Here is a 22,459-nt window from a genome sequence, read left to right on the forward strand (position 1 = left end):
AATTTTGTTGTTGTTGTTCCTTTCTGGTTTTAATCAACATTCATGGGAAGAGTTAGACCTATTGGAAGGAGTGACGGGACCATATGGGGTGCTGGGGGCAGAACCCTCATTGGCCATGTGAAAGGCAAATGCACTACCCACTTTACTGTCACTCTGCCCCTTTTTATTTGGGAGTGGGGGGAGGGGTCTAAATTCTTATGTGACTAAGTCTAAATAGTCTTCGGAGATTGTTCACACAGAAGTTAGTGTTTTGAAGCAGTCCAGTGTCTTAAAAGTGTTTCCTCTCTGCAGAATGTCTGATTCTCTAGAGGACATTCAACTGAAACATTCCTTTGTGTTCTTTTGACATATTTTCCTCATTGTACAGATACTAGAAAGCAGTATCAGTTTGTTCTTTTGATTGACATTTCCCTGTAATAATGAGTTGTAATAGAAAATACTGTTTATTCAGAGTTCTGTCCTCCTAAATTTTTCTGCATGCCAGTGGTTCAACTATGTTTACTCACCTAAGCCATATACTAGAAGGAACTCGAAGATGGTCATCTGCAGAGTTTAGAGCTTTGAAAGCACAATGTTGTAACTAATGTTTTTTTTTTCTGATGAGCCATTTATCTTATAAATTTTTAAAGCATAAAAGTTATCTGTCATACTATCTAAATAATTAATATTTTTTAGTAAAGCCTTCATCATCTTCACAGATTTTAAAGCCTTAAAATTGGCGACCTTTCCCTCTCTCCTCATTCCTTCTCCCTACTTCCTTTTTTCTCCTGTGTTACTCTTAAAATCCTTCACCTTTGCCACTGCAGGTCCCACATTTCCTATCACTGCCAACCTTAGACTTTTTGAGGTCATTGCAGCTAGGGTCTTGGAAAAGTACAGAAAGAATTTCAATCCACAAGTGGCTCATTCATAGATCGTTCAGAGGGTAGGGCCTCAAAGAACCTCTGCCCTGTTTATACAAGTGGATATGAGACTGGAAAATGCCTAAATTTTGCTCATACTCTTGCACAGTGACTGTAAAATATGAGCTGTTAAACTTGACTAATGAAAACTGACATTAGTACTTGACTAGTATTAGGCTTTCTTTAAAAATCTAATCCTCAAGTAATAATCAAAAAAGAAAAAGCACATCAGAAGCAAGCAAGCCTTCTCCAGCTTCATTATTTTGGCCATCAGCCCTTACTCTGCTGCAGTGAGACTTTCATGGGCCCTGAATAATGTTCTTGGAGACCTCTTCTACCTTTAAAAAAAAAATACATTACAGTCACACTTCTATTAAAGTCACGTTCATTTTTCTTCGATCCAAAGTCCTTTTAGTCTGAAAGAAATGAAAACGCATTTGTGGGCCTGAGGCACTGTGCCTGATTCATAATCAGGTTCTGCCAAAACTCTGCCGGCATCAACAGGAAAGCCTGAGCAACTCTTCTCTCCCGACAAATCGACCTCCCTGTCCTGGGGTAGTGTCACTCAGCCAGGCAGTGCCATCCCCCTGGCTTCCGTGCCACAGGCTTGGTCTTCATCTGTTGATCTTGCCCGAACCCAGGATTTTGCTCAGGATCAATTATCTCTAAAAAGGGGAGAAAGGGGCCTGGAGTGATAGTACAACAGGTAGGGTGCTGGCTTAGCACTCAACCTATGTGTTCAATCCCGGGCACCACATTTGGTCTCCTGCCCACCACCAGGAGTGATCCCCAAGCACAGAGCCAGTAGTAAGGTCTGAGCACTGCCAGATACGGCCCAAAAAAACAGAACACAAAAAGGAAGAAAAGGGGGCATGAGGGTTGGGTTCGGGTGGGGGGCAGTGATATTTAAACGCAGAGATGAGTTTTTATCTTCAGGTTGATAGTTTTTCTTCTGGTCCTTAGCAGTTTTCACTTACACATACGTATCCTGCCGCCTTTCTTTTCTTCTCTCAGCCCCTTTCTTCATCTTCACTTTCTCTACTACTTTCCTCTCAGCAATATTGTTCTGTCCGTTGTTGAGAGCTGGGTCTGGAGGAGAGAGAATTCTCCTGTTCCGGTTACCCTGAAGGGTGCAGGGCTGCCCCAGCCTTGATAGCTCTCTGGCCTCAGTCTACCATCTTCCTGTTTACCTTGCTTGCTTGCTCCTGTCAGGGTGAGTAGGAGACCTGGAGGGACTAACACAGTTCCCCAGGGGGGTTCTTGATGCTGAGTCCAGCACCCACCGGAGCCAACAGACACTGTCCTGTGACTTCCTCTCCCTGGCTCCTCATCAGAGATAGGTTTGGGTTGCGGGGCAGTAAGCAGGGAGACCTGCTTGTTGCAATTTCACCTGCACCCCTAGCAGTAGTGCTGGGTCTAGAGACCAGCACTAGAGTCATTCATTCAATTTTGGAAAATTTACTTCTCCCCATAGCACAGCGGGTAGGGCGTTCGCCTTACAAGCGGCCAACATGGCCGACCCGAGTTCGATTCCTCCACCCCTCTCGGAGAGCCCGGCAAGCTACCGAGAGTATTGGATATGCCAGACACAGTAACAACAAAGTCTCCAATGGAGACGTTACTGGGCCCGCTCGAGCAAATCGACGATCAACGGGAGGGCCTTTACCTTTACCTTTACTTCTCCCCAACAGAAGCAAAGATTATCAAAATATATAAAAGCACCACTTATATCATCATTTATTTCGTCAGAAAGTTTAGAAAGATCAGATTTGTATCTCCGGTTTAATGGTTTGCTTACAGTATTTTAATTAATACCATATATTACAGTACTTTCAGAAACAAAATCATTGTGGAGAATAATGGTAATTTCTCTTCCTTTGTCTTGCTTCTCTGTACATCTCAGACAAGTGAGATCATCTGGTACTTCTCCTTCTTTGATTTATTTTGCATATTAACATGATACCCTCCAGATCCATCCAAATTGCAGCCAACTTTAGAGTTTAATGTTTACTTGTGGCTGCGTAGTATTCCATTCCATGTATACGTCACCTTCTGAAACTCTTATCCACTCTTAGTGGGAATGTTGCCTGGTTCAGCCTCTGTGGGAAATCTAAGAAATCTCCAAAGAGTAAGAATGTAGCTACCATATGACATGGCTGTCCCCACAACACAAAAGCGTTCATTCAGATGATACGTATCTACCTGTATTCATTGTAGCGCTGAATACAGTAGCCACGATATGGAAGTGAACCTTATTCCTTGACATTTTCTTAAATGGTTTTATGTATCTTCTTTCCCTATAGCCTCTTTTCTCTGTTTTATTACTTGACCTGTAATTTGTGCACTTTGGTATTCTCTAAATCTATTTTTTTAACCACCTTAAATCCTTTCTGGAACAGGGCAGAATATGTTATATCTCTAAATCAGGAGAAAAATTAAAATATCCCAGAGAAGTTGTAATTATGCCAGGACCCCGATACTAAACTAAATTTAAGAAGGTAAAATTAACTCATAGTATCTGGGATGTTTTTATTTTCCTCTTTTGGTGTTTATGAATATATTCATAAGAACTATGATTTCAGAGAACTGTGCCTGATTTACTATCTTTTGAGTTTTCCCAGAATAGCCTTCTTTGGGATTATGAATTCAATTAAATACGATTTCACAGTTCATGTTTCTATTTCATAGGTTACCATGTTTCTTCCAACCTGTGGATTGTAAAATAATATTTAGATTTTAGCATGATTTAAATAGATTGATCATATATCTTTGCATTTGTGAATTGACATGTAAATTCTGTATAATGTAAGCTTACTATGATTTATAAACTTGTTGCTGTTCTTTTTCCCAAATATTATCAGTGTTTATAAATTTCTTTTATTTGAATTTTGGAATGTTCTGAATAAAACACGGAGTAAACTTCTTTGGTACTTTTAAATGTGATGCCATGTTACATATATTAAAGAATATTGTAAATATTAATATTGTTTGTACAATGATGAAAGTTTTTTCTCAAAATAACTTACATACTTAACTGATGCATTATAAAATATTTGATTTTGCTTTGGGATTTTATCTGGTAAAAATTTAGAGAATGTGGGCTCATTCTAAAAGTTCTAATATGAATAAAATTTTTAAAATAAAGTGATGTACCATTTGGTGTTTTTTTTATAGCATTAAAAGCATACACATTACACATTGAATTGAAATATAAGCCATATTATTCTGCAAGGGCTGGAGCGATAGCACAGTGGTAAGGCATTTGCCTTACAAGCGGCCAACATGGGCGACCCGAGTTCGATTCCTCCGCCCCTCTCAGAGAGCCTGGCAAGCTACCGAGAGTATCTCACCTGCACGGCAGAGCCTGGCAATCTACCCGTGATGTATTCGATATGCCAAACACAGTAACAACAAGTCTCATGATGGAGACGTTACTGGGCCCGCTCGAGCAAATCGATGAACAACGGGAAGACCGTGACCGTGATTATTCTGCAAATATTGGTTGAGTGGCTATTATGTTAAACATTGTAAGGGACACAAAGATGAATAAATCTTGGCTTCTTTTCATAGTTAGTCAGCTAAGAAGTGGAAAGCATATAAAACCCACTATGAATAGCCCAGATACAAACTGTAGTTGATTGTAAATGCCTGTAAGACTTCATGGGTAACAGGTGTTGAGACAAGGAGAACTCATTTCCCAAGCATGAAAGCAGTGAGATGGATGTCATGGAAGTAATTGTTTTGTCATAGCTTGGCAGGGTTTAAGTGATAACTAAGGGATGGGGGAAGATGTTCCTAAGAGAAAGTGACTTTGGCATAGATGTAGAGGTGAGGAATACAATGTACTTAGGAAAGGATAAGAGTCTTTCCAGGGGACTTAGGTATAGGATGTTAATTAGGAATGTGAAATAATACAATCAATTAAGGTAAAGAAGATAGAGCATGAGTGACAGTCTTTAGAGTGTCAAAATCAACTCGGCTGGTCTTTAAACTCCAGTCCTTTTCTTCTTCTAGCACAGAAAGCCTCTATGTCTGAAAAGTGGTTAACCATCCATCTTCAATGTCTATACTTTTCATGGGGGACACCTTTATGTCAACACAGAAACATCTGATCATGCTTGGTAAATCACATTCTGTAGTACAGACTTGCCGCCATTTATTTCATCTGCTTTCTTCTGGATGACCTTGAAGTTGTTCCTGTTATTCTCTGGAAAATAATTGTAATGCTTTCTTTCTCTGAACAGATTACAAGAAGCTTATATGTTTTATGTGTGTGTATGTGTGTGTGTGTGTGTGTGTGTGTGTGTGTGTGTACCCTCTAAATTTCAGTATCTGCAGAAAATAATTTCTAAAAGCTGACTTTCCTCATAATAATACAGCTACGTTCATCATTTTGTTTACAGAACCAATTTGAACTTAAGCTCCTAAATGGTAATTTGGATTGCAAAGTATACAATAATTGATCCGAAGAGTTCGAATTCTTCAAGCCATTTGTTTCTTTAGGACTTCATCCCTCTTGTCCAGCTGTCATGGGTTCTTGCTAGTCAGGCATTTCTGACAATTTTGTGATTGTGGCTAGCATCTTACTTTTCCTCTGACTCCAGATAACCCAATTTTCCACCATCCAATTTACACAGCAATGGTTTTTTCATACTGTTGCTGATATGTTTCTGCTTTGATAATTCTCAACTATCTGCCCGTAGAATAAATACTATATGTTGGGAGTTCCAGCTAAGCAGAACACTTGCTTTTTTTGGCTTTCATATTTTTCCTGTTACCACAAAGAAGCCCTACCAATTAATAACTAACACCTGTTACTGTATTTAATTATTCCTCTCCTACCTCACCCCAGTAAACACACCACAAAATGCAGAATTGTAACTTTTCTCAAGGCAAGTTCGCTGCTCATTTCATTTTCTCTGTATCGGTGTTTATCGGGCTGTCTTATCCATCCAGCAACGCAGCATCTCTTCTCGTCAATAACCAAAGACATACATTAGACTCCCTTTGTCTAGCAAAATAGAATTTCAGGGAAATCTCAGTAAGACCTGTTTCAGAACAAAACTACTTTCATAGTCCAAAAGCAACCAGAATTGCACAAATTTCTCTCCCTCCCCCACCAACTCTACCGTAGACCCCACCCACCACCATGAGCTTAGCTTTTCTGCAGTACTTCAGAATCCCAGGGCCATGGAGTTGGAGAGTGCCGGGAGGACTAAAGTCGGCTGCTAAAACAAACCACCCAGATTTTCAGTGCTGCACGCAAGGGCACGTTTCTCACAGGCACCCCGTCCAAATGCAGGTGTTGTTGATGGAATGACTGCGAGGCACCTGGACTCCACCTTGTTATCAGGGATCCAGGATTCTTTCACAGGTGGCTCTGCCATCATCCTACGCTCTCGAGTCAAAATTGAGGGCAACGTGAAAGACTCCACACACCTGTTAACTCATTGATCATGGCTTGTACATACGTGCATCTTGCTCACGTTTCTCACAGGCTACCCAAAAGCAGTGGTCCCACTGAATGTGTTCTGGTTGGGCCGTAATTTCTCCACAAGTTCGAATCTTTGGAAGGGGACCATGAATCCTTCTTAACCACTTAGCATCTGTTAGTAACTCCTGTCACTGTCACTGTCCTCTCATTGTTCATTGATTTTTACGAGCAGGCCCAGTAACGTCTCCATTGTGAGACTTGTTACTGTGTTTGGCATATCGAATACGTCACGGGTAGCTTTCCAGGCTTTGCCGTGCAGGCGTGATACTCTTGGTAGCTTTCGGGCTCTCCGAGAGGAGCAGAGGAATTGAACCCGGGTCGGCTGCGTGCAAGGCGAATGCCCCAGGGTTGATTTTATGAAAGTCCATAATCTCTTCAAACTATAAGAAATACTAAATCTTATGAAGTACTTGTCTTCCTTTATACTGTGCTTAAAATCCTGGGTTCATAAAGATGACTGATGTCAACATGTTGGGGTTTGTTTTATTTCAAGCTAGACTCCTAACATTAAAAGAAAATATCCTTTGCCAAAGAGATAATACAGTGGGTAAGGTGTCTGCCTTGCAAGCAGCCGACCCAGGTTCAATTCATGGTACCCCATATGATCCCCCAAGCCCAGTTGGGAGTGATCCCTGAGTGCAGAACCAGGAGCCCTGAGCCAGGAGTCCTGAGCACAGCTGGGTGTTCCCCCCACACACACACCAAGAAATATCCCCCCTCAAATCGAAGACTGTTAGAGCTGCATAAGTCCTTGGAAGCATTTGGTTTGATCTTATATTCTAGTATGAGGAAATCGAGGCACACAGAAGTAAAGCGAGTTGCCAAAGTTGCCAATCTAAAGTTGTAGCAAGATTCTAGAAAGACCCGGCTCTGCTCCAAGTGTTTACTCTCTCCTAAACAATCCCAAATTATGTTCATGTAAAGAACTACACTGGTTGTGCGTAAATACACAATATGATTTATGGTTCTTATGTATAGTCGGGGCTGGAGCAATAGCACAGTGGTAGGGCGTTTGCCTTGTGCGCAGCCAGCCCGGCTGAGCCAGGTTCGATTCTTCCACCCCTCTCAGAGAGCCCAGCAAGCTACCAAGAGTATCTCGCCCTCACAGCAAAGCCTGGCAAGCTACCCGTGACGTATTCATTTCATTTCATTTCATTTCATCATCCTGTTATTCGTCGATTGCCTCGAGCAGGCCCCAGTAACGTCTCTTTCATCCTAGCCCTGAGATTATATTCACGGCTCTTTAGGAGAATGAGACCCATCATTGTTACTGGTATTTGGCATATTTGGTAGGCCACGGGGAGTTTGCCAGACTCTGCCCTGTGGGCAGGCTACATTCGATAGCCTGCAAGTTTGTCCAAAGTAGTAATGAGACAATAAGATGTCATAAAAAAAATTCTGATAATATGTCACACGGCCGCAAATGCGGCCGCGCGGTTCCGGGATCTGGATTTTATAGTCTCTGAGTCTTGGCCGCTGATGGGATTACACGGCGCCAGGGGGCCAGGTGGTGGGTGTGACCCCCGCCTACTGGAATTTGGAGGATCTGGGTGGAAGATGCTCGACTCCAATTCGAGTAGGCTTGGAGGTCTCGGCCCCGGAACCCGCGTGGCTTTGTCCCTCTGCCAGTACCTTCGTGTGTGCGGAGAGTGGTCTCAGCACCACCATGCTGTGACGTATTCAATATGCCAAATACAGTAGCAAGTCTCACAGTGTTACTGGGCCCTCTCTAGAAAATCGATGAACAACGGGAGGACAGTGACAGCTAAAATTAAAAAAACAAACAAACAAACAAAAAACTTTAAATCATTTCCCTTTATGTTACAAAACTCAAAACTCATTTGTTCTCGAACCACTAGATGGCGCCCTGCCACTGTATGAGCGGCATGCCACAGCCTTGGCAGGTGGCTGAATAGTCCAAAATGATTGCATGTGAGGCTGAATGTGGAAAGACATGAACCAGTCAGTCGTTTAGCTCCTCGTTGTGTGATCTTGGAGTGGGTTCCTTGTTTTGCAGGCTTCTGGATTAGTCAATTTTATTTATTTATTTATTTTTGCTTTTTTGGGTCACACCCGGCGATGCACAGGGGTTACTCCTGGCTCTGCAACTCAGGAGTTATTCCTGGCGGTGCTCAGGGGACCATATGGGATGCTGGGAATCAAACCCGGGTTGGCCGCGTGCAAGGCAAACGCCCTACCCGCTGTGCTATCTCTCCAGCCCCTCATTTTCATTTTTAAGGTATTTATTGTAAGTGTCTATCTCGGGTGAGGTACTGACTGCTGTACTGTACAGTCTCACATTTAACCCCCACAGCAGCCTGGTGGGGAGAGTGTTGTTATCCCCATTTTAAACCGAGTGTCAAAATGTCTAAGCCACTTCTCCAAGGCCAGACACCCAGAAGTGACACAATTCAAAGTGAGGTTCTCAACCCACATCATATTGTAAGCTGGAAGGAAACTTTTAATTCAATGTCCTAATTTAGGTCTGGGAGAACTAATACCCAGTGATGAAAAGCAACTGATCCCAGCTGAAGACCCAATAAAGGTCAGACTAGGAAATCCAGGTATTACCTTTGCTGCTGCTCCTGAATCACACTTCATGGGAGACTCTGCCTCCCATGAGGAACAGGAAAAAAAAAAAACACCATGAAGTTCTTGTACCCTGACATACCCCAACATGGTAGATGGCTATTGTCAATGAACCTTATCACCAGAACTTGGGCTTCATGTGGTTCTCTGCGTCTCCCTAATGGAGAACCCAGGAGAAAGTGAATTCACAGGTATGTTGCATTTTTAAGAGTACTGAATTTGTCTTCAATAGGACCCCTTCTGTTCTCTTTTTATGAAGTGCAAACCTGAACATATTCTATCTCTGCTTACCATTCTCCAAGGGCACATCAAGCTTTCTCAACCAACCCCAGTGTGGACGCTTAGATGACCTTATGGCAGACCCCAGTCTATCCTGCAGACTCACTTCTTGCCAACACCACACACACACACACACACACACACACACACAACACACATTGCTAAACTATCTGGCAAGTCCAAACTGTGTAGTTCCACCACTTCAGGCCCGTACATGTCTGTTTTCATGGTCCCACATTTCCTTCTATGCAACCTGCTTTGACTCTCCATTCGAGACTGGATAAAACCCTTTACCAGAGCTCCTCGCTAATCAACCCTTCTGTCTAGCATGGCCCCAGTCATTCTGACGGATTCTTGTGTCTTCTTTACTTTTAGACTTGAATTTGCTTTTTATTCTTTTTATTTAGGCACCATAATTTATAATACTGTTGATATTGACACGTCAGCAATATGTTACTACACCACACCCATCACCCAAATATCAGCATTCCCTACTGCTGTCTCATGGTGCCCTGCAGTTCCCAAGGATGTGGACTCTGCGTTTTGTAAGGGTGGATGTTCAGGTCTGGGTATGCTTGAACTATGCCCAGCAGTGCTCAAGGGCTACTCCTTGCTCCACACCTTTGGGACCAGCAACGCTTTTTAAATTTTCATGTCCCAGTACCTCATCTAGCTTAGCTTAAGAAGGCATTTCATAGCAGTGCAATGGATGAGTAAATGATGGAATCAAAGGAAACAAAATGAAAGGACAGATACTTGGAGGGCATTCGATTTGTTACACTTGGGTGGCAGATTTTCTTGCCTTCTAAGAAAGGAAAAAGGACTCAGAGTTCCGGGGAAAAGGAAAAAGGAAAAAAAAGAGCTCTGGTGTCTAGGTGGGCACTGAAGGCCTCAAAGAAAAGTTTCTCTCCAACGGTCTTAAGAAAGAGGATCGTTTCTGCAGCAATGAATCAACTGATTAGCAAGGGCAGCTTGCTCTGCGAGGTGCATTTCTCTTGCAATTTCCTCCCAAACACAAAGGCAGGTGAGATGATAACACTATAAACATAATTGCATTTTCTAATCAAAAGCGCAATATAACGTGGGTAATTATGAAGCCCCTGTAGCGGAACTGCTTTACACACTGAGTATTTTTATCCCGGCCAGCAGAGGAGGGTGGACACCCCCCCCATACACCCCATCTTGTCTCAGGTTCTTCTCCACCCACTTTGCAATGGAGAAAACAACAGGAAGTGGGGACCATGAGTAGTTCTCAGAGGACAAAGGCATTGGAGGCGGCCTTAGAAAGACCTCTGGGCTCTCAGTGGTGAGCCCAGGGAGGGGGACCAGGGTGGGGGGTGGGGGGAGGGAAGGAGGCAGCTGCCTCAGTGTGCACACAGTGCCCAGAGCCAGCTCAGGGTACAGCCAAGCCCAGTCTGTCGCAGAAAAAGGCCCTGGGTCCTCCCTGTAACCTGGGGGCAGCAGAAGCCCTGAGTGTGGCCTGGACACCTGTCCCTGTCGCCCTAGATAACAGGAAGAACAGCAATAGCAGCACAAAGGAAGACAAAGCAGACCAGCAGAGAGGTCAACACAGGCTTTGTGTACAGGAGTCCTCATTCTAGAATGCTCCATCCTGTCAGTACCAGGGGCAACTGGTTCAGGAGCCACGGGATTGCTCCTCAGCACTTACAAGTGTGACACCAAAACAAAACAAAAAAGCCAACAAAAGGGGAAAAAAACAAATGCAACAAAACAGTGTTTCTAGGGCTGGAGGCCTGTCCCCAGACCCCTGGGGCTGGGAACTGCAGTTTCTTTAGATTTTGCAGAGCTGGTGCCATGCAGGGGGAGCATTGGGCTTGGGGGTTAGAAGAGTTTCCCTGTTAGAGAGCAGAATCTGGACGGAGAAGGGAGAAGAAGCCTGCCTGGCAGTTGGGAAGCGCCCCACCGGGGTGCAGTGTGTGTGGCCGGAAGCTTCCGAGACTTTTAACCTGGATGGTTTCTTCCCAATGTCAACAGACACAACTTCCTGTTGCCCAATTTAGACCTGGTTTAGGTAAGGACCTTGCCTAGAGCTGGCTGGGCAGGTTTTACCATACTTCTTGGGAGGAGAGATCAGCTATGTATGAGACTCCAGAAAGGAATTGCGTTACCTAGCGTCTGTTTATCCTAGTGTCCAAGGAATATTTCACTGAGTGCTTTCAAAATATTCACAACTTTTTCCAGAAAAGTATCCTAAGGAGTCAGGGAGAAGGGGGGTCAGGTGGAAGAAATAAGCACCTCAGAAAGCCACCTTCAGGGGCTGGAGCGATAGCACAATGGGTAGGGCATTTGCCTTACACGAGGCCAACTGGGTTCGATTCCCAGCATCCCATGTGGTCCCCCGAACACCGACAGGAGTAATTCCTGAGTGCAGAGCCAGGAGTAACCCCTGTGTATCGCCAGGTGTGACCCAAAAAGTGAAAAAAAAAAAAAAAGAAAGCCACCTTAGGGGCTTTGGGAATCCATAATGCCGGGTCTTGAGTTCAATAATAAAAGCAGGTTGGCGTCTCCTTCCCCCAATCCGCTGGGTGCAGGACCTTGGGTGATCATGGTCTTGGTTTCTTCCTGTGTAAACTGGGGTTAAATACCCTTGAATTTGAGGATTATTGCAGGAATTCATTGAGTTAATATCTCGGAAACACTGCCTGGAATGGGACAGGCACTCAACGAATGTTAGCCATTATCCTGATTGATCTTATCACTTTCATTACCATAGCTTGGAGTGGCCGCTTAAATACCAGGCTAGTAAAGTTTCTGTGTGGGAAGCGGAAACCCACACTAAAGTAGGTGTTCTGTGCAGGAGGAGGTTTAACACAGGAAATGAGATACACACAGAACCTCTGGAGGGGGCAAAAGGGCAGTGGTGAGATGTATGCTATTCACTCAAGGTCTCCAGGAATGGCCATCATGTGAAGCCTACTGGGCAGCCAAGGGAGTGAGGTTCGCTGAGGACACCATGAGAGCCTGCTGGAATGAAGCACCCATTTCTACTGCAGTGGCCCCAGCGCCCCTGCTGCTACTGAGCACTGTGACATGGTTGCAGTACGTACCCGGGGTAGGGGTCAATCAGCCTGCTCATCAATGGATGGACCCCAGTCCCATAGAAAATTCATGTCTCCAGTCCTCCTTGCAGCACAAGCACCCCATATGGGACAGGAAGTTAGTTCCCCCATGCCATCCAGATCTCCTATGTCATCCAAACTCCAAACTGGGGTGCAGAGATCAAATCTGGGTCAGCAGCATGCAAGGCAAGTGCCCTACCTGTTATACTGAATCTCTGGCCCCCTGGAACAGATTCTTAAACAATCTTAGCCTTGGGGCTGGAGTGATAGCAAAGCAGGTAGGGCTTTTGCCTTGCACACGGCCAACCTGGGTTTGAGTCCCAGCATTTCATATGGTCCCCCAAGCACTGCCAGGAGTAATTCCTGAGTGCATGAAGAAGGAGTAACCCCTGTGTATCACTTGGTGTGACCCAAAAAGAAAAAAATAAAAACAACCAAACAAACAAAAAAAACCCATCTTAGTCTTAGTTTCCTCATCCATAAAATAATGACCTACCTCACGTGTATGTGTGTGTGTGTGTGTGTGTGTGTGTGTGTGTGTGTTTTAGATAACCAAATGAAGTAATACTTTAAAAGCCTTTGGAATGTTGCCTAATCCAAAGTTAACTATCAAGTCTGTTTGATGATAATTGTAATTCCAAACAGACTTCTCAAAAAAGGTAATTATAAAAATCACAATCCTAAATTATTTTTCTAGACCACTGAGTTAAAATACTGGGGGGAAAAATACAATTAGGCAGTAATTATCTCTCCAACCTGCTGCAGGAATATTTTCCCTAATTACAATGTAGATTTCATTAGCTGGTTCTACAACATTCAGTCCAGGATCAAAAAAAAAAAAAACCATTGGACAAATTACTGCCTTGTACTCACTGGGCACAGAGCCCTTCATCTGAGCCACTGAGTATTTCAGGATAGATCATCATCGTTGGCAATGTTAGGTGTAATTTGGGAAACTTTGGAAGCTGGCGAACAGGTTTTAAGAATAGTCAATAACAATGTAAAAGTATACAAAGCAAAGAAGGTTGAATTTAAGTCACTGACATTTCATCTGCCGGCCATACCCTCAGAACATCCGTCCAATCACTCAACATGCCGTGTTTACTAAGTACTTAGTACCAGGAGACCCACAAGCTAGGTTCGCAATTCTAAGTGGAAAAGGGGAAAAACAAACATTTCACGTGGAAAAATGAGTTAAGAAATTAAGGCAAGCACGTTGTGGGATCAAGCCTGAGTGGGGACCAGGAAAGCCAGGTGAAATTTGGTGGAGAAATTGATGCCATGGCAATCAGATGGAAAGGGCAAGAACAAAATTCCAGGCAGAAAGAATGACATACGTGTGACAGAAATGGAGCCTTGAGACATGGCACCTATTAGTAAACTAAGAATAGCTAAGCAAAGGGGGTGGGGGCATCATGTACAGTGGCGAATGGAACAGAATGAGACTAGGGGAAGGGGTGAATTGAATGGGTTGAACTAGAATAGTCTGTCTTTCATCAGGGAACATGACTGATGCTTATTTCCATGCTGCCTCCCCAGTGCTCAAAGGACTCATTTATTCAATTAATGGTAAGTATTTTTAATTGTTAAATGGCGCTGGATACTGTTTTAGGTGCTGGAAATATAGTATGGAGAAGGAAAAGTATTTTCAGAGAGCATGCACTCTGGGGACAGAGGAAGGCAAACAAATTTACTTATATCAGATGTTGGTAAATGTTATTTAAAAAAGTTAAGGAGAGAGTGTTTAGGGAAACTTGTTTAAAGAATAAATGTAACTATTTTGAAGCGGAATATTTGTCTACGTGTGAAAAGACACATGGAAGCTGAGAGTCCATCTCAGGAAGGGGAGGGAAAGGCAGGAATTGGGGGCGGGGAAGAGAAGGAGGGAGGGGACAAAAGGAGGGGAAGGAATAATTAAAGTATTTAAGTCCAAATTGATTGAAAACATGGACTAGAACCAAGTTTCCTGTGTAAGCATAAAAATCAGTAAGCAGGAGTTCTGTCTTTCAAGATTTTTTTTTTTTTTTTGGTGAAAATGGGTAAACAGGTAATGACACAAAGGTAAGGTAAAAGGTAAAGGCCCTCCCGTTGATCTTCGATTTGCTCGAGCGGGCCCAGTAACGTCTCCATTGGAGACTTTGTTGTTACTGTGTCTGGCATATCGAATACTCTCGGTAGCTTGCCGGGCTCTCCGAGAGGGGCGGAGGAATCGAACTCGGGTCGGCCATGTCGGCTGCTTGTAAGGCGAACGCCCTACCGCTGTGCAAGCTACCGAGAGTATCTCGCCCGCACGGCAGAGCCTGGCAAGCCACCCGTGATGTATTTGATATGCCAGACACAGTAACAACAAAATCTCCAATGGAGACGTTACTGGGCCCACTCGAGCAAAAATGACACAATGCAATCAGTATTACATTGCAAATTCCATCTGATGCCAAAAGAGCACCTCCACCCCAAGGATATAGCCCAGTACCCTCATTGAGGATCTTTTAGAAGGTTTTGAGAGTTAGACCTGCTGAAATTGAGCCTAAAAATGAGAATGCCTATTGTTTATGTGTAACATAACTAAAATTGGATCCAAGATATTTTTTTCAAAGTGCTTATACTTGTTCTTATAAACTAACATCCCCCCCAGGTTCTGCAACCATGTCTAAATCACCTTGGTCTTCCAGCTTTCAACCTTTGCCCCAGTCACTTGAACAATGCCTAATTATAATAGGACCTTAATGTATAGTTGAATGAACGTAAGATGCAGCATAAATCAGTCAAAGAGACCTTTCAAAAGAATCTTTGTGGGACAGTTTGCCATTAACAGAGAAGAACATAATAAAATGTATTCTTTGTTTTGCCTCATTTATGAAAATTAATTTCTAGTGAACCAAAAATAAAACTATTTAAAACTCGTGAAGACCATAGAGAAGAATAGCTTTAGGATATTGGAATGGAAAAGATTACTTAGCTAGAACATAAGTTGCCAAGTACAGATGGATGCGTTACCTTCTGAGTGCAGAATTTCTTACAGCACAATAGTCTTACCCGAGGGTTGCTGAGACTGTCTCTTCCGGGGACTTTGAAGTTTATCTTTGAGTCTTAGACTTTGAGTCTAAGCACGATCTTTCCATTTATTAGCAATGTGAACTGGGGCAAACAATTAAAATTCCCTGAGCTCAAGTATCCTCTTCTGTAAAATGAGGTTCATTCTTCATCTTTAAAGAACTTACAGTCTTTTGGGAAATTTAGACAAATAAACAGATATCCGTATAGTGACAAATGCCATTGCAGTCCTCGGTGCATTAGCCTTTTTCAGACAGAGAAACAATGGCAACTCTCTGGTGGAGGAACCCCCATCAGCCTCCACCCTTAGCAATAGCACCTCGTTCTCTAGTGCAGGCTTGTCACCCCTCTCCTGTCCTCACCAAGTCGCCTATCCAACTTGCATGGCCACAAATGCCATCACTATTAGCCTGACAACTCCAAACACTACATCTCAAATTGAGTCCTGTCACGTTCATTTGAATATCTAATAGGCATCTCAAATTGATTATGCCAACCACTAGACTCTTCATTTTTCTGTGTCTCTTAAATCACTCCTTCTCAGTGGCCCAGGTCAACTCCAGTTATGCCTGGAGAAATCTCAAGGCTACTCCTGATAATAGTCCCCTTCTTCCTGCTCACCCAGGGCCCCTCTCCCATCTGACCAAGTCTGTCTGCTTCCTTCCACCTCTCCTTTAAACACAAGATTTAAACTGTGATGGTCTCACACGAACCTCTGCTCTCTCTGAATCCCATCTTAGCCTTCTTCCTTTTTCGTTCTCCGGGCATAGCTTTTCTAAAGTGAAAATTTGAAAGAAACTCTTAGATTCTGTCTACAGAGCTGAGGTTACTGGGGGTGAGGGCTTGGGGGTGGGAAGGATCCAATAGACTGAAGTGGAAGTTAATTGCACTTTGGTGCTAAGCATGAGGTGGAAACATTATACCCCGAAAACATCAAAATTTGCACTCGTGTAAACAAGTGGTAGCTCAATAAAAATTAAAATTTAAAAAGTACATAAACAATTGGGGCCTGAGAAGTGGTAGAGGGGTTAAGGTGTTTGCCTTGCAAGTGACTAACCCTGGCTCAATCCCCAGTTCCATATATGGTCCCTAAAGCACCACAGGCAGTGATTCCTGAGCAGAGTCAGAAGTATTCTCTGAGTACTACTAGTTTGGTCCAACCCCCCAAAATAATAATAATATAAAAATTAATTGAAAGTATATAGGAAATAAAGAATTATAGTTGGTGGACAACTTGATAGAAAAAGCATTAACGTATACTCATGTGTTACACTTCATACATAAATATATTAACTATACATTATACAGATAGTACACATTATATAATAAATGTGTAAATGATATATTTATATGATATATTACTTATATGTTGTTGTAGATACCTCTCATATCTTACCCGTTAATATATATTTTAATATTTAACAATCATTGACTGTCAAAAGTAATAGTAAAATAAAATGCAATTTTGTTCACCTTGGTTTTTCCCCATCTGATTTTCTTCTAATCATTTTTATTGAGGTACCAGGATTTGCAATACTGTTAATTATCCATTTATGCATACATTGTTCCAACAACACACCCATCACCAGAGTATCTGCTTCTCTCTGCCAGTGTCCCAAAGGCCCCTCACACCCTTCCCCCTCCTGTAAGTTCAGTTCTTAGACAAAAATTCTCCAGTTCTGATGACTTTAATTGTTTGTTGTTCCCTTACTATGTTTCTTTATATCCCAGATCTGAGAGAGATTTTTTTTTTCCAGATAGAGTGTTAATTTCGGTTGGTTTTGTTTGTTTGTTTGGGTTTTTGTTTCTTTTTTTATTGAGTCACTGTAAGATACAGTTACAAAATTGTTTATGATTGGGTTTCAGTCATACCATGATCCAATACCCATTCTTCCACCAGTGTTCATTTCCCACCACCAATGACCCCATTTTTCTCCCACCATGCCCCATCCCCCAGCCTTCCTCTATGCACAGGGGTTGCTCCTGGTTCATGCACTCAGGAATTATTCCTGGAGGTGCTTGGGCAACCATATGGGATGCTGGGAATCGAACCAGGGTTGTCCGTGTGCAAGGCAAGTCATTTTTCTTCTCTCCCTCTCTCTTTGTCTTCCTTCCCATGAGAGTGATCTTTTTAAAAAATTTATTGTGGAGGTGGTGACAAAGCTAAACTCCTGAAATTCTACAAAATTTTAGATCAATAAATTATTGATGAAAAATTTTTTTAAATTGTGTATTTTTTCACAGGTACATAAATATTGAAATATCAATAGTATGAATAATTCTATGCTTATACATTAAAAAAATCACATTAATGAGATAAATCCTAAAAAGTTCAATTTAGTAAGAGTTAGGAGAATTAAGAGAATTTTAAGGGGAAAATATGAATAGGCCTATAAAAGTATTAAAGTATTAAAGTGTGTTTTATCTTAAATAGGAAATGTTGGCTTATGTTTGAAAATATTACATTATAGATAATGCTTAAGTATCTGCATTAATAAGTAAAATATTGCGATAAAAATCTTTATGGATATAAAAATATCACCAGAATAGACATAAAACATTCAATATAAATGAAAAGTTAATTCAATGTTGAAAATGCATAAAATATCTTCTGGCAAGCTAGGAGATTTTAATGTAGTAGAGAGCAATCATAAATTCCATGAGTAAACGCCATACTTCATGGCAAAGTACTGAGAAGTTTGTCTTTTTCAAAGAAGTACCCTTCACATTTCCACCATCCTCCTGTTGTTCATCGATTTGCTTGAGCGGGCCCAGTAACGTCTCCATCATGAGATTTGTTGTTACTGTGTTTGGCATATCAAATACGCCATGGGGAGCTTGCCAGGCTCTGCCGTGCCCACGATAGCTTGCCGGGCTCTCCGAGAGGGGCGGAGGAATCGAACTCCAGTTGGCCATGTTGGCCGCTTCACATTTATTGGGAAAAAAAAAATAAAACTAGTTCCAAGGACATTATTCCCTAAACTGTTGCCTGTACATGAAGCTCTGAATTGTTGCTTCAAATCTTAATGATAATATAGCTGAATGAGTATTCTTTTTTTTTTTCTTTTTGGGTAACACCCAGCAATGCACAGGGGTTGCTCCTGGTTCATGCACTCAGAAATTACTCCTGGAGGTGCTTGGGCAACCATATGGGATGCTGGGAATCGAACCAGGGTTGTCCGTGTGCAAGGCAAATGCCCTACCTGCTGTGCTATCGCTCAAGCCCCAGAATAAGTACTCTTGGTGAAGAGTTCATTTCATTGAGTTGTTTTACTCTATCCATTCATTCTCTTCTGACTCATAAACTTACTCTTGATAGATCTGCTGTGAATCTTATGGTCTTTCTTTTGTATGTAAGTTCCTTGTTGATCTTGCTACTTTCAATATTCTTTGACTTTTATCGCGATCACGATCATCCTGTTGTTCCTCGATTGCCTCGAGCAGTCACCAGAAACATCTCCTTCGTCCTAGCCCTAAGATTTTAAAAAGTGCCATATTCAAGGCTCTTCAGGGTTAGGAGAATGAGACCCATCATTGTTACTGGTATTTGGCATATTGGGTACGCCACAGGGAGTTTGCCAGACTCTACCATGTGGGCAGGTTACATTCGGTAGCCTGCCAGGTTGTCCAAAATAAGAAGGAGATAATAAGAAGTCGCATGGCCGCAAATGCGGCCGTGTGCTTCCGGGAGCTGGGTTTTATAGTCTCTGGGTCTTGGCCGTTGATGGGATTACCTGGCGCAGGGCAGTTGGTGGGTGCGACCCCTGCCTACTGGAAGATGGAGGATCTGGGTGGAGGATGCTCAACTCTGATCCGAGCAGGCTTGGAGATCTCAGCCCCGGGACCCGCATGCCTGTGTTCCTCTGCTGGTTTCTTCATGCGTGTGGAGAGTAGTCTCAGCATGGTTGTGACTGGTTCTGGAGGTCTTGGGCTGCTGGGACTCTGCACGGGGCGGGAAGGGAAACTCAACTACAACCATGCTGAGACTACTCTCCACACGCATGAAGAAACCGGCAGAGGAACACAGGCATGCGGGTCCCGGGGCTGAGATCTCCAAGCCTGCTCGGATCAGAGCTGAGCATCCTCCACCCAGATCCTCCATCTTCCAGTAGGCAGGGGTCGCACCCACCAACTGCCCTGTGCCAGGTAATCCCATCAACGGCCAAGACCCAGAGACTATAAAACCCAGCTCCTGGAAGAGAACAGCACAGTCTCCTGCCCCCACGACTTGACTTTTATAATTCTGGTTATTTCATAGATACACTGTAATGGAGTTTTTCTATTAAAGTTTATTCAGACCTCTTGGATTTCAGTCTGTGCTCCTCAACACTGGGAAATTCTTATCTATGAATTTTTTTAACCATTGGTCAAAGAACCAATTTGCCTTCTTTTTCTTCAAAGAGTTTGATGATTTTTGAATAGTTTCTCTTGAACTCATCCTATAGTTCTCTTGTGTGCTGTTCATTTCTTTTCATACTTTGTTCCATCTTACTTTGTTTCCTAGAGGCTTCCTGCATCCCATCTTGTAGCTTCTTGGATCTTTTCCGCAGCTACTGTTATTCTGCTGCTCAGAGCTTCCCAAGAGTTCTATTTATCTATCTCTCTCTCTCTCTCCCCTCTCTCTCTCTTTCTCTTTCTCTCTCTCTCTAATCACTTCTGCTTATAATTTATTTAGGGGTCTCATACTTTCTTTATTTTGTTGACTACCTATGTATGCCATCATTTTGTTTGTTTGGTTTGTTTGTGTTTGTTTTAGTTCATCAAACACACTCAACGTGGTGTCACTGATGTCATTTTCTGAGAGTTTACAGAGCTGCTTGATACTGGTAAAGCCTTCTGTGTTATTATTTTCACTCACAGAGCTTGGTGGACATCTATACATCCCGTGCTCCTGCTGTGCAGAGGGTGAATCTTTATCATTAGCTCCATGGGAGACTCAGAGGGGTTAGCTGGATGTCACTCTTTTCCTTCCCTAGTTGTTTTCCTGTGACAGGTGATATGAGTGATCAGGGTAAGGTGTGATGATGAGCAAAACTCTCCATTCATTTTCAACCACACAGTTCAGGAGATGTCCAGGTGAAATGCCTGCTGAAATGGTGGAGGTCAGGTATGGAGGCTGTCAGGACCTAGCTGGAAGGAAGAGGAATTTGCCGCCAGCTCCCAAAATCCCCAAGAAGACAGCTGAGAGGTTAACTTCACCCGGAATTCTGGATGAGCAAGAAGATCCTAGATGTGGAGGTGGGCCCGTTCAGATGACAGAGGTTGATTGATTTTTTCTGTATGAAATCTTCCATTTTACTATCATTGTCTTTAACACAAAACCTCTTACTTCCATCCTCATGACCTTCGGTGACCTGGCCTTCATCCACTGTAATTATCTCCTCTCCTCACTTTTGTTCAACAACTTTCAATGCTGCTGGTCTTGTTTCATTTTCCATAACACTGTTTTCTGGGTTCTTGCTAATTTGAGACGTGGGTACATGCTGTGTTCTCTGCTGCACATAGCCCCTTCTTTCCTGTTGACCTACTTCATTTGATTCTTTTGGAGTCTCTTTGAAACGTTATTTTCATTTCCCTATATCTCCCATATGAAAAGTTAAGCATTTTTACTAATCGTTCCTTTTTATTCCTTTCTGAGGCCTATCTATTTAAAAATATCAATTTGCTTTTACGATTTGAGGGTATTTTCTAATATTAATTTTTTTATTTTATTGAATTAACATGAGATAAAACATTACCAAGCTATTCATGATTGGGTTTCAGACATACAATGTTCCAACACCCATTCTTCCACCAATGTAATTTCCCAGCACCAATGTCCCCAGCTTCCCTTCACACCCAACCACCCTCCTTCCACCCTCCTGCCTAATTCTATAGCAGGCACCTCTCTTCTCTCTCTCTCTCTCTCTCTCCCTTCCTCCCTCTCTCTCTCCCTCTCTCTCAACTTGGGTGTTATGGTTTACAATACAGATGCTGAAAGATTATCGTGTATATCCCTTTACTTACTTTGAACACTCAGTTCTTATCCAGAGTGATCATTTACAACTAATGTTCTCATAATGGACCCTCCTCTATCTTAACTACCTTCCAGATTTGGGGTTTTTTTAAAATCTCACTTAGGCACTGCAAGTGCATTTAGGATAGAAACAATGTCAGTTTTGTTCCCTCTTTTGTCCCTGGTTATAGTGTTTATTCATAGCGTCATTTCTCAAAGCATGAAGCTTAGCTAGGTACATGGTTGCACATATTTTATATGAAATTGTAAATATTTGAATATTTATGTTCCCCTCAAATTCTTATGTTGAAACCCTAATGCCCAGTAAGATGATATCTGGAGGGTCATTGGAAGGTCCTTGGGTTTGGGTGAGATCCGGAGACAAAAACCTTCTGCTGACATGAGTGCCCCAATAAGATGAGGAAACAGGAAGTGGTCTATTTCAATATACATTCAGGAACAGGTCATCTGTGCAAGCCAGCAGATGTGCTCACCAGGGCCTGAATCTACTAGCACCTTCGCCTTAGACTTCCCAGCTTCCAGAAGTGTGAAAGAAAATGTCTGGAGTTCAGGCTACTTCATCAATGATAATTTGCCATAGAAGCCCAAAATAACTAAGAAGACTGTTTTATAAATATTTTATTTGGGAGCTTCAAAAGATTATTGATCAGAACCTTTGGGGGCAGAGCCCAAAAGTCTGTGTTTCAATAAAAGGATTTACACGCAAGCCTATTTAGACAGTCTGGTTCTGATGTTCAGAATCTGCTTGTTGAGAGAAAAGTGCACAAGATGAGAAATCAGAAGATATAGTCTTCGATTCTGTTTTTATGTGTTGTTATTTGTATTTTATTTATCTGCTTTGAGTCACTCCCAGTGGGACTCAAGGGCTGCCCTAGTTCACTACTCAGGGGTCATCTGGATTGTGACCATGAAGTGCCAGTGTTTAAACATAGACTTTCTGCATGCAAAGTATGTGCCCACTCTATTGAACCATCTCTCCATACCACGTTTGGACTGTTTTATTTTGTTTTATTCTGGGGAGGCTTGGGTCACACCCGGTGATGCT

The sequence above is a fragment of the Sorex fumeus genome, unplaced genomic scaffold (genome assembly GCF_029834395.1).
Source record: "Sorex fumeus unplaced genomic scaffold, SorFum_2.1 ptg000045l, whole genome shotgun sequence".
Lineage (NCBI taxonomy): Eukaryota > Metazoa > Chordata > Mammalia > Eulipotyphla > Soricidae > Sorex > Sorex fumeus.